Genomic DNA, 12,450 nt, shown 5'->3' with positions numbered 1-12,450 from the left:
TGTCTCCCTAAACATTAAATGAAAGGCCTATAGCTTTTAACAGGTTTACATAAGCACTAAAAAATTACCAATGTAGGTCTTTTTAACATTCTAATACTTAGGAGAAGCTGTCTCTTAAGGAATTCAAAGATCAGCTTGTCACAAACAATATTAACAGCATGACTACTATAAACAATATTGTATGCACATTACAAAGTGGCAAAAATAATAGGGGGATTGAAAATTTTATTTGTTCTCTTGAACTTACTGATTGAAAAGCCAATTTCCAGATTGATTTGATAGTCTTCTGATGATGTAATATAAAGGTAGCCAAGATATAATTCATAACATCTCTAAAGTTTTAAGGAAAACCCATATATAAAAAATAAACAATATCCTGAATTAGAAAATATATCATTCACAAATTCCTAAGAAGAATAAACATATTGAATTTAAAAACCTGAATGTTGAGTTTCCTGAAGGCCTCAAATCCAATTTAGGTCTGAACAATTTTATACCTGATCAGACATGGTTCTCTCCGTGGGTGTATGTGTGTGTGTGTGTGAGAGAGAGAGACTTCTCTTGGCTGCATGTCTACATAGTCACTTCTCCCTGTTGCTTGTTTTCATGTAAAATGGTTTTAAGAAAATAGTTTGTATTAAGTTATATAGGAGAACATTTGGTCTTGGAGAGGCAAAACAATAGAGTTCTAAAGAATATACTTTATACATATGATTTATTATCAAGTACCTTGTGTATATGATCAGTTGTCTCATAGCATTAGCTACATTCTAGAGTCAGTTTACCTGAGGCCCTAGGAAGTTAATGTTTCCAGACAGGGAGGGATCCTCTGAATTTGTGAAAATATCCCGGGAAAGTCAATCCTCTGACAGTGCAGCGGGTTCCATTTCTTATCTGGGGGACTGAATTAGCTTTTCTACCCCTGAAGCCACTCACAGCTGAGTTTGGGCCTAACGTTTGGGCCTCAAGGCAAAGCAGGGAAGTGCTTGCTAGCCACAGACAATTCCTGATGTCTGGATTCTCTGGTGCCCGTATCTCAGTAAAGGCACAGAGGGAAGAGTGCAGAGAAGGTCAAATGACAGAGACAGGCTCAGACGTGGGCTAATGAGATCTTCCTGAGAGAGACCCAGGGAGGATACTACCCCGACCGTATCACAAGGGCAGACAACGCTCCCACTACATTTGCGAGGAGTAACTAAAGAATGACACTGAATGGGGCTTGGGCAGAACCAGACAAGCCTTGAGAGAAGGGTCACTCTTCTAGAAGCAGCATTAGCAAACCATGAAAGTGAGGCAGGAAGAAGCCATGTGGCACTCTAGGTGCGTGACAGACACACCCTGGACTAAGCAGGTGGGAAGCATATGTAGACGTCCCCTTCCCCTCTTTTCCACGTTCTCCAGCCTCCTTCCCCCTCCCTGGAATTAGTGCCAACTCTTGCCTCCTGCTGAGACTACTTTCCGCGTGGAAAGGCTTCTCGAGCTCTGGGCTTTCTGGGCAGCTCCTTTTACTCCAGCCCTCCGCCTCCATATGCCCCCTGTGTCCTCACCCGGCTCTCCCGTCTCCCCACCAGCCCCCTTTCCAAGGGCACGGGTCTGTGTTCCGATCTCTCAGTAGCTGGGCTGCCTGTGACCTCCCTCAGCCTTTGTTTCCTCCTCAAACTAAGGGTGCTGGCAAGAGGTGTCGCCGGGGTCGCGCGGAGGACTCAGGGAGGGAACGAGGGCGAGCGGGGCGAGCGCGCTTTGGAAAGCCAGTTGCTGAGCAGATGGTAAGGGATTACATCCAAGAGCCGGGGTTAGTTTCATTTCAGCCTTGGACATCCCAGAGAGATCTCAATGCCTTCATTAACGAACCTTCTCAGATGTCTAGAGAACTGACCCAAGAAGGACCAGCAACTCAGGTTCAGGCCACAACTCCATCAGGGGAACTATAATGCCCGGGTTCAAATCCGGGCCCGTGGCGCTGTCCGTGCTTCAGGCCTTCATCTGAGAACCGAGGGTAAGAAAGGGAACTCTTTTCACGAAGTTACCGAAGTTACCATGAGAGCTGAGTTGATATTTAGCAAGCGTAGAGAACAATGCCTGACACACAGTGAACAGCTATTTCGGTGCTGGCTATGTTACTGTTGGTAACACTGTTTTCGCTTCCTTCTCGGAAAATTTAGGAATTGTATTGTGCACCCGCTTTCAAAGCCACTCAGTGAAGCCTGGGGATTTCTCGATGTTTCTAGGAAGGCTGGAAGGAGGTACCGGAGAATAAAGTAAGTAGGCGGGAGGAATGTGTTCAGGTGTTCAGGAACCCCCTCCCTCTACCACCCAAGGAAGGGCCCAAACACAGAATATAGAAGAGCAAGCAGTTTTCAGCCGGGAGGCTGGGAGACGGGACTTCTATCCCTCACCAGCTGGGAGTTCTTTCTTTAGACCTGGCAGCCGCGCCACGTTACAGGCGCTGGGAGGTCCGGCGGCGAGGGCAGAGGGCTCAAGCAGTCCCACCTGGCGCAACAAGAAGCCCGTAAACGCATCGCTGGTTGACTCCACTGCGGCGGCCGGAAAGCCAAAGCCTGGCGGGGCAGAGAAGCCTGGGGCCCGGGCCTCCCGCCCCGACCAGGTCCTCGGGCCTCGGGCCGGAGCGGCCCCGCCCCTTCCTCGAAGGGCGGCGGCTCGGACGCAGGCGGGACCCGAAGCGGGGTGGGCCGCCCTCCAGGACCACCCGTACGCACTCCAGCCCCGGGATCAGATCGGGACAAGGCACCGCCACCCGGGCCTCCGCCACGCCCAGGCCTGGGGCTGGGCGGGTTCCACGCCCGCCGCCTTCAGGCCCCGCCCCGACGCCCCGGTCTGCGCGGGGCATTGTGGGCCGCACCGCCGACGGAGCCCCGGGTCGGGCCCGGCTAACTCAGCCCTGAGCCGGCGGGTCTCTACCCCACAGCTGCAGTCTCACGCTCTGTGAAACTTCCCGCCCAGGCAGGGACCCGGAACAGCGGTCAGTGTGGGCTCTTTCTTCGGAAGGGTCCTGGAGCTAGTGGTTAAGAGGTCGTCGAAATTTGGGATCTTAAGACACGTACGTTTGAACCCCAGGTCTGCAGTCTGTGTGTCTTTGCGCAGATCACCTAACCTCTCTGAACTTTAGTCTCCTCCTTTGTAAAATAGCAAAAACACCATTTGTCTCATTTGGGTGGCTATGAATATTGCAAAAGGAAGCCTGGGTCCCAAACCCAGCTGGACCATTGCTTGGGTTAATTTCTCTATTCTTCTGTTTCCTGTGAATTAAGGGGATCTGTGAACTAGGGTTAATAATACTTACCTCAAAGGTCATAAGAAGTAAATGAGATAAGCCTATGAGAGCATTTAGTCTAGCACATAGTAAGAGCCCAAACAGTAAACTATTTAAAGCATCTCAGTGTCTGCCACTTTGAAATGCTGGGTAAATGCAATTTTTTAATCTTAGCCCTCCCCCCCCCAATCTCTTTATCTTCTTCAGAGAGAGAAAAAAATGCAAAGGTGCACGTTGGTATGTGGGTGGTAGTGCACACAGAATTGGGAAGAAGCAGTTTGTGGCAGAAAGTTAGGTGACACTTCTAGAAGCTGCAGGCCTTTCCTTCTGGCCTTCTCAGGGTAAGGTAAAAGAATACGAAAGGCAGGGGAAAGGAACTTAGAACATGCAAGATGCTCAACAAATGTTTCTTGCGTAGAAAATGGCATTTCAAATATTAATGAGACAAGGAGTCTGTCTGAAATGGAATGGGAAACCCAGGATTGGGACTGGCTTCCATCTCTCTGCACCTGGCTGCCAGTAGGCATGTTGGGAGCATTTCTATGTGACTTTAATGTCATGGCGTCTGGGAGAAGAAGATACAGGGGTGAATTATCTTGGGGTGAATTAGGCCTTTAGTGGAGGTTTGAAATCTCTATATTTCCCCAAAGCTTGAAAATTCAATTTAGAGTCCAGGAGCTGACATTCACAGATATTCTGTCATCATCCTTACAGCTTAGGCCCTTTCAGAGTAGGGAGCATACCTACATCACCATATGCCTTATCACTGCCACACTCCTTCAATGCCAGAGTCCTTTGATTTTTCAAATGGGAGCACGAACATCCTTTTTTGTTGTTGTTGTTCTCTATAGATAATAGGATAATGGAGGATGATGTTTTACCAGGAACTAACAGGGCATTGGGGAAAACATGGCCCCAAACAGCATTCAAGACCACATCCTTCTGCTCTACTCCTGAGGGCAGAGAATGCTGACGCAGCAACAGCAATCTAAGGTATTTCATAAACTTCTGGCTTTTTGTCTGCTCTCCTCTCAGACCCTGACTAAAAAGTGTTAGCAGAAAGGAAAATAAAATGAGATGAAACCAATTCCTCAACCCTTACCCCCCCGGTGGGGAGGGCAAAGGCAACAACTGGTGAGAAGGAGCTGCAACTTGGAAAAGATTTATTTTTCCTGGCTATAAATCTCACCCCCTTGTTCCTCTGCCCAACGAAGCATGATAAAGTCCTTTTCCATAAAGTATTCAGTATTAGAGCCACAAAGCTCCCCCAATCAGTAGCCATCTGCTTCTACCATAACTGCTGCTCCCGGAGCAGGGAAAGCAGCAGCAGAGAAAGGGCACCACTGTTAGGCTGCTGGACAAATGAGGAGGCTGAATAGCTTTGGTTTTCCTTGTGTATCTGTATCTATAGAGACAGGAGAAGAAAGGCCACATTATATTGATACAACAATTGTAAAACAAAACACGGAAGAGGCATCTAAAGGGCAATATCGCATGCATCAGGGGTCTCCAGATAAAAGGGGATCTAACAGATTTATAGAAACCTTTAATTGGTTTTCAATTGAAAGCTAAAGAGGCTGGGGCGAAGCTGTGGAGAGTGGCAAAGTGCTCTCCCTCAGCCGTCTGGGAGGCGTGATCGATTTCGCCGAGGGCGAGAAGAAGAATCCGGAACCTGCCCGACGCCTCGGCGAGAGCAGGGAACAACACTGCGTTGCGAGTTTAGCTCTGGGGCCAGGGAGTTACTGATTGGCTCATAATAACACAATCTCTCAATCTCTTTCTCTCTCTCTCTCCCTTCCTTCTTCCCTTCCTCCTACCCTCCTTCAGTCTGGTAGGTAAGTGGAGAGGGAAGGAAAGGATGCAAAAGTAAATCTAACTTCCCGTCCCCAGATAAATAGACCTCAGCTTAAAAACGCCAAGCTTTAAACCTGTTCATCAGCTAGTAGGGAGGCCCCTTTGAAAAAACAGGAGTCCCGCCCGCCCGCACCCTACCCGTATCCTCTCCTCTCTGCTTTTCTGGACTCAAACCGGAGAAGCTAAAAATCACTGGATACTCTCCACTTAGTACATGGAGAAGTTTTTGCTTGCGCCCAACGGGCTGGTTTCAGAGCGCATTTCTCCACTCAGCAGGCACCGCGCTCCTTTACTTAACCCCTTCCTGCCCGGCCGGCGGCGTCCCCCACAAGCTTCCGTGGCCAGTGCCCACCCACGCAGCAGCCCCAGACATCCGTCCGTCGGTTCCTAAGGCTAATTTATTGGCCCGACCCTCCATTATCTTTTTCGATTTCCTAATTAATCAAAGATAAAAGGCAATGGTGCAAATTACGATTATGAGGGAACTGGAAGACGGTTTTGAATAAAATGGGAGAAGGGAAATGTGATTGATGGAACCACATGATAGGGGGTACTGAAATCTCAAGTGATAGAAACAGGCCTCAGGGGGTAAAACCCTGACCCCTCTGTCCTGCCAGCGGGCTTCTTTGCCTGCCCTAACGCTGTCGCAAGGGGACAGTTCCAAATGAGGTCACTTGGGTCCGAAGCCTTCGGAGGAAGGAGAACTGGGTTTCCTCTCAGGCTCCAACCTCATTAGGTGGCTACCGCCTAGCTAACTCTATCCGCCCCTCCACCCCCGCCAGCGCGCCAGCCCCTCCATCCCCAGCGCCAACACGCACTCCACAGCCGCCCCAGCGGAATTTCAGGACTATGGGCCAGGGATCCTAGTCCACAACAGGAACGCCCTTTGACTGAAATGCACCCTATTATTACGTTGCTGCGCCAAGCCTCAAGTCGCTCAGTTTTCCTTCTGTCTTTAAATATTCCTCCAGCGAGGCTAACTCTTCGTGAAATTGCAGGAAAACAAGTCTAGTAGGTCAGAGATTGCATTTGCTCCTGTAAGGGATTAATGGAGCCCCTGTCTGATGCTGCTTTCCAGAATTACGTTCGGATTAAAAGGCAGACACGGCACGGGCACACATTTTACATTCACTGGTGGCTGTGATTAATGTTTCCTAGGGGATTTGTCTTGGGAACTTACAGAACGTGCTCTCGGAGGTCTAATGCCCGACAACCGCGCGTAGGGGCGAGCAGAGGGTCTGTGGGCACGCGCCAGAGCACTGGGGGATTAGAGGAGTCGTCAGATGGGCGCGCGATGCCAGGCCCCGCGGCCTTTAGCGCCTTCTTCCCTCCACCCCAGTCCCTGCACAACTGCTACGGAGTAGAGCAGTCAGGACTATCCCAAGAGGCGGACTTCAGGTCTTAACAGGAGTATGTATCAAAGAGTGCCCTCGAAGTGTCCTGGCTCCGGGGTGGGGGAAAAGGGCTCAATACCAAACCACTGAACTTCATATATCCGTCCAGTTAAGGGAATTCCGAGCTCCGTGTTCAGGGGAGGCGCTGCTCCCAAATGCCTCACTCCCCGCCTCAAACCAGAGTCTACGGGCCCAGACCCGGAAGAGAGTGACTGCAGTCCCCTCAGGCCCCCCATTATCAGGGTTGCTTTCGGGGGCACCCAGGGGAGCACCTGTGGAGAGCAGCCAGAGCCTGGGCAGGAAAAATATCCCCTTTCTCATTGCCCCGGGGGTCTGTCAAACCCTGACCGCGCGGGTAAAGAGACCAGAGAAAGAGAGGAAAGTTCCAGGATGCAAGGGAGCAGGCGGGGAGAAGGAAGGGAAACTGGCAAGGAAGGAAGAAAGAGAAGCAACTAGGAATCGAGTGAGAGCGTAGGGAGAAAAACGCAGAAAATGGGGAAGGGGGTGGTCGCAGTTGCTGGGCATTACCGCTCTCCGGCAGAAGGGGGCACCTTTCCGGCCTGGACAGCCTTCCACTCGGCTGGGGCAGGACGCCCTGGCGGGCCCACCCTCGGGCTGGGCTCCAGGGTGCTGGGCGCCCCCTCCTGGCGGCTTCGCGGCGCTCCGGGCGGTCCCGCGGATGCTCTGCTCCAGCGACTGCTCCGCTCCAGCGACTGCTCCGCCGGCGGCGCGGGGGACGTGGAGGAGGAGCCGGGAGGAGAGTCGGGAGACGGTGTGAGGGTGTGACGGTGCTGCGGCGGCGAAGAGGCTCCCCGCTCCCCGCACCCTCCCCCGCGCCTTCCTCACCTGGGGCCTGCAGGGCCCCTTCATCGCGGGCACAGCTCCTGCGCGCTCCTCGGCGGCCCCGGCTCCCGCACCGATCCGAGCCGGCGGCGGAGCCCGCCCTCCTCGCCGAGCGATCGCAGTCTCTGCTGCAGCAGCTGGGAGGGAGGGAGCGACCGCCGGCTGCTGCCGGGCGGCGTCTGGGGGCCGCGAGCCGAGCGCGAGGAGCCGCCATCTGGAGCCTGGCAGCGGGCGGGGGTGCGGGTGCAAGGGAAAGGGCCTGGCGGCTCGGCCTGGGGTACACGAGGGGCCGGGGTCCGAGCGTGGGAGCGCGTGCTTGAGTGCTTGTGGTGGAGTGTGCGTGAGGGTGTATGGCCCCTGGGGAAGAGGAGCAGAACCCTGCCCCTTTTAAGTCCCCTGAATTCCGGAACATTCCCTACAGGCAGGTCTAGCAAAAGAGAGGGGGGACCAGCGTGGCAGCCCCTCCTCCCACCAGCCATTTCCCCAGGAGGTTGGAGAGCTGGGGATGGGGATGGGGATGGGGATGGGGATGGGGATGGGGATGGGGATGGGGATGGGGATGGGGATGGGGATGGGGATGGGGATGGGGATGGGGCTGGGGATGGGGATGGGGATGGGGCTGGGGATGGGGCTGGGGATGGGGATGGGGCGGGGGGGGGCAAAACACTCCTACGCGCGCATACACCCGCTGTCCATCAGAAGTGGTTTTCTCATTTCCCTTTCCTCCCACCTTGTTCATCCCACTCCAGGAAACAGTCCTCTCCAAACGGCATGGGTTTTTGGACACCTCCACATTACTTCAGACAACTACTTCAGCCAGAACGTGGGACAGACACTGACAGGATATCACCTTTGGGAATAAATACCGTCTAGTTTCCGGTGGATGGTGGAAAAGGGAGGGGGTGGGATGAGGGAAGCTCATCCTTGCACTGCTAGCACAGGGAAGGAGAGAGTAATTGGGGAGGGGCAGGATAGGAAGTGTTATTTCTCCCCTCTTTTTTCATTTCAGATCCTTCCAATATTTTTTATCTTTAAAAAAATTCCCCTTCCTAAGTTTGGATGGGGTGGGGGAGCAAACTCAAGGAAGTGGAAAGGTGAGAAAGTATGGGAGAGGGCCAAGGGAGCCGGTCAAGGAACTGAAGCTCTCCAGCTTTGGGGCAATCTCTGCGGGAGATGCCCTCAGCTATAGGTTTTAGCTCAATGTAGGGAGAGCTGATCGGGTGTATAGGTGGTAGTGGGAAGTCTGGATTGAAAAAAAAAAAAACATACTCATTCCCACCCCAAGGCATTAAAAGACACCCCCTCCCCAGCTGTCTTGTGTCCGGCAGAATGGCATTATGTAAAAGATCTGGCATGTCACCCAGTGGCACATCTGGTAGGTGTAGATGGCATTCATTAGCACAGGGCTTCTACTCTGCAGCATGCCAAAGCCCTGACAGAGATGCCCACTGCCAATCATTCATTCGCTGCCAATCCCAGAGCTCGGCCGGGCGGGATGGCTCCCTTCCACCCTGGCACCAGGACTGGAGGAAACAATTTGTTGAGATACCAAGAGATGAAAGCGGAGTTGAGGATGCGAGGCACCCAACAGATGTATCCCGTGAGGAGATAACGGTGCGAAAAGTCATTTAGCAAGAAAACATATGCAGGATCTCAGGAGGGAGGCTTGGGCAGGGGTCTGCCTGCCTAGGGATGAGCTAAGGGAGGGGCAGGGGAACCCCTTCAGAAACCTCAAGCTGAAGTTGCTCCTCTGAAAACACACAAAGATCAATCCCCACTCCCTTAACTATAAGACCTCTTTCTCCCTCCTGCCGTCTCTCTCTCCCCTACCCCTGCCCTGCCATGTGTACCTCTGTTTATCTAACTAGCTCTGAAAAGATGAACTTTCCTGCCATCCTCAAGGCTTTCTGATCACTGATATAAAAAGCACCTTCCTGTTCTTAACGTTGCACCATTCTCTTTGCCTTGTAATTTGTGGAGGGAGGTAGGCTGTTAGGTTATCTTTACTGCATCTTAAAAAGTAAATGTGTTTGGGGTACTAAAATATTGCATATATTAATATGAGCAAAAAAATGGGTAAAGATCTTATTTCAATTCCTGGACTTTCAAAAGAGAGAGATAAAGGAAAGCAAGGGGATTATTAAAACGGCCAAGGCTGGATAAACAAAATCTAGAATAGGGGTTGCTTCTGAGGTTGTCCTTTTTGATTAGGCTGGGTTGTGGTTACCTAGATGGTCAGTGTATTGTTTTCCTTTATGCCATGCACATATTTTATAAATATTCTTTTTGCCCATTCAATTTAAAAACAACAAGACTCAGAGGTTTGAGGAACTCAGTGTTTGAGCATAACAGCTCTTTATTGAATATATACACATATATACTATATATAAAATTTTAATACTCTTTTTAGTATAAATGTATACTGTGAAATATTTGGGGCATAACTTATGCTGCTGGCTCATGATCACAAGATGACTGCTCTAATTCCAGGCATCACACTATTGTTTTAAGCATGAAGAAAGGGTCGGGGCAAAGAAAAGTTGTTCTTTCCTTTTGTGTGAAGGAAGTACTTTTACTTTTTATTAGCCAGACCTGGGTCATCTGGCCATAGATAACTGCAAGAAGTCTGGGAGAATTAACCTTTAAAATGTAAAAAGGTAGGGAGAAGAGAATTAGGGATGGTTGTTGAGTTGCGACCAAGGGTTTCTGACCAAAAACTCAGGGCAAGGAAGACTAATTTTAGCACCAGGCAAGAGCAGATGATCAAGCTTTATCATTGTTTTAAATAAAAATCTTTTGTTTTTATTATAGACATTAAAACTTACCAGTCAGGATACTGTACTTGAATTTAGCAATTTCTTTGTGAATTTCATCAGATTCTATTTCAAAATAAGGCCTCAAGCTTAATCAATATGTTCATAAGACAGCAGACACAAAATCTGACATATATAAATAAAATTAGTTTTTGGAAGGAAAGTATAGACCCAATTTTTTTTTTTTTTTTTTTTTTTTTTTTACAAATTTCAATGAAACAAGGAAAATGGCTCATAGGAAGGACTAGAGTTTTAATCCCAACTATGTGACTCACTGGATGTGTGACTTTGGGTATTTTACTTGTTTAAGTCTATGTCCTTATCTGTAAATGGGTTAATAATGTTAATAATGCCTTGCAGGGTTACGTTGAAACTTAGAAATAATGACAGGTTTTTAAAGGTGGTAATTTTGGGGGACCAAGCAGGAAACAGAATTCAGTCCAAATGGGTCATATGAAGAGACTGCTTAAAAAGATGTAAGCATGGTTATGGAACAAGTGAGATGATGAAGCACAGAAACAGTGCATTGAGAAGCTCTTAGGAGAATTAGTGTTTCTGGAACTCAGTAGTACTGGAACCTTAGAGAAGGGGCCCAGTGAGAGTCATAGGAACATGGCTGTTGCCAGAGAGGTAGCGGCATAGCAAGGAGGGAGCAGGGGTGAAACATTCCAGTCTTTCCCTTCTCACATCTTCCAATTCCACGTTGATATCTTCCATTGGCCAAACCCAACTGGAAACTAGGTGGCACTCTACTGGAAGCATGATGATGAATCTGCATGGGTCAGCTTTTGAGGACACTGAGTCAGGCATAGAAGGCTGGAGAATGGATCTTGGGGAGACAAAGGGAGAATAATTAGCACACCATTATTATTATTCAGCAATAAGATTGTCTGAGAACCCTCCCTGCAAACATCTTTGCAAAGCATAGTTCCAATGGGAAGTAAAAACTTAAGAGGCTTTGTAAACCTAACCATCCAAGTTTTTAAGAATCATCTCTCAGAGCCCTTTGGCTGAAAGTTCCTACTAGCACTCATGAAAGGTTTCCAGAAGTCTTGGCAGGCTTTGTAAGCCAAGACCTGGAAGAATTTTAGAGTACGCCCTATTGACTTCCTTTGGGCTTCCCCAGGTCTCTCATCATTTTGTGGCTTCCTGTGTCAGGATCAGTCTTGCTAGACCCGGTTAGTCACTTGCTGGCTGTTGCTTTCAAGGAAGCCAGCCAGTATTCAGCAAAAAGTGACTGCTTTATAACAAATCAACCTCACAGCAACAGGAAACCCTACTAATGCCTTTTCTTGAGTTCAGAGTCTGTGTGGACTTCAGATTGAAGTAATCTTTCCTCTTTCCAATTTTGCCGTCCCTGTCCTTTCCACCTATATCTGAACAAACCCAGAGACAAGACAATGAAAAACAACGGTAAAGAAACATATTCTCTTTTCTAATTTTAGATAAAATTATAAGTAGTATCAGAGTCTTGAGTGTTTACTCTAGATAATTAGCACAATTAAAAGCCTCGTTTCTGAATCTCCTAGAAACTAAGTTTGAAAAATTGGTAGGCCTGAAGTAAAATTAGTAGCCATTGTTTTAATGGAGAGAAACAGATTAACAAATTAGAAAAAACCCCTGAAAATTAAGAGTGAGAAGCAAAGATGAATAATTTTGGAAGCAACATATAAAACTAAGCAATGAGTATAAATGAAATAGATCAACCTCTGGCATGATAGCATGGGGAACTCTGTGGACCAATTTCCCAGTGAAACTGTTGAAAATTATGTATATAAAGGCCAGTCATTTAAAGCCTCTGAAAATGGTCCTAAAGGCAAACAGCAAATGAAGAATAACTATTCAAGAAAATCTATGAAAATTTGGTAAAAAGTGAGAGTCTGTGGTATTTGAACTAAGACCACTCCCTTCCAAACCCCGCTCCCAACTCAGTGAGACAGACTCCAGACTGCTGTGGCCAAGAACACAGCACCCCCTCTACCCACCAGCTCCCAACTGGAGGATTTTCTTTGCAAGAGGAGTAGGATTTCTGCTTTTCTCATCCTGCCTCTAGCTGCCTGTTGCTGAGGCTAAGTCCCACATGAATGTGGTTAGGAGATGCAACTTCCTTCTTCTGCCCAACCCTTACTTGTGGAATGAAGGTTCTCCTTTGGGTGTGGTGTCTTGAGAATCCTAGGGCTCAGATAGCCCTCTTCCTAGTCCTTGAGATTCCTTTCCAGGAGAAGCAAGCTGAGAGGACTGCAGGCTGCTGCCTACCCCCACTCCCATTCCCCTA

Source organism: Camelus bactrianus, chromosome 2 (assembly GCF_048773025.1).
Source record: "Camelus bactrianus isolate YW-2024 breed Bactrian camel chromosome 2, ASM4877302v1, whole genome shotgun sequence".
Lineage (NCBI taxonomy): Eukaryota > Metazoa > Chordata > Mammalia > Artiodactyla > Camelidae > Camelus > Camelus bactrianus.
The sequence above is the reverse complement of the archived record's forward strand: the minus strand, read 5'-3'. Positions refer to the sequence as shown.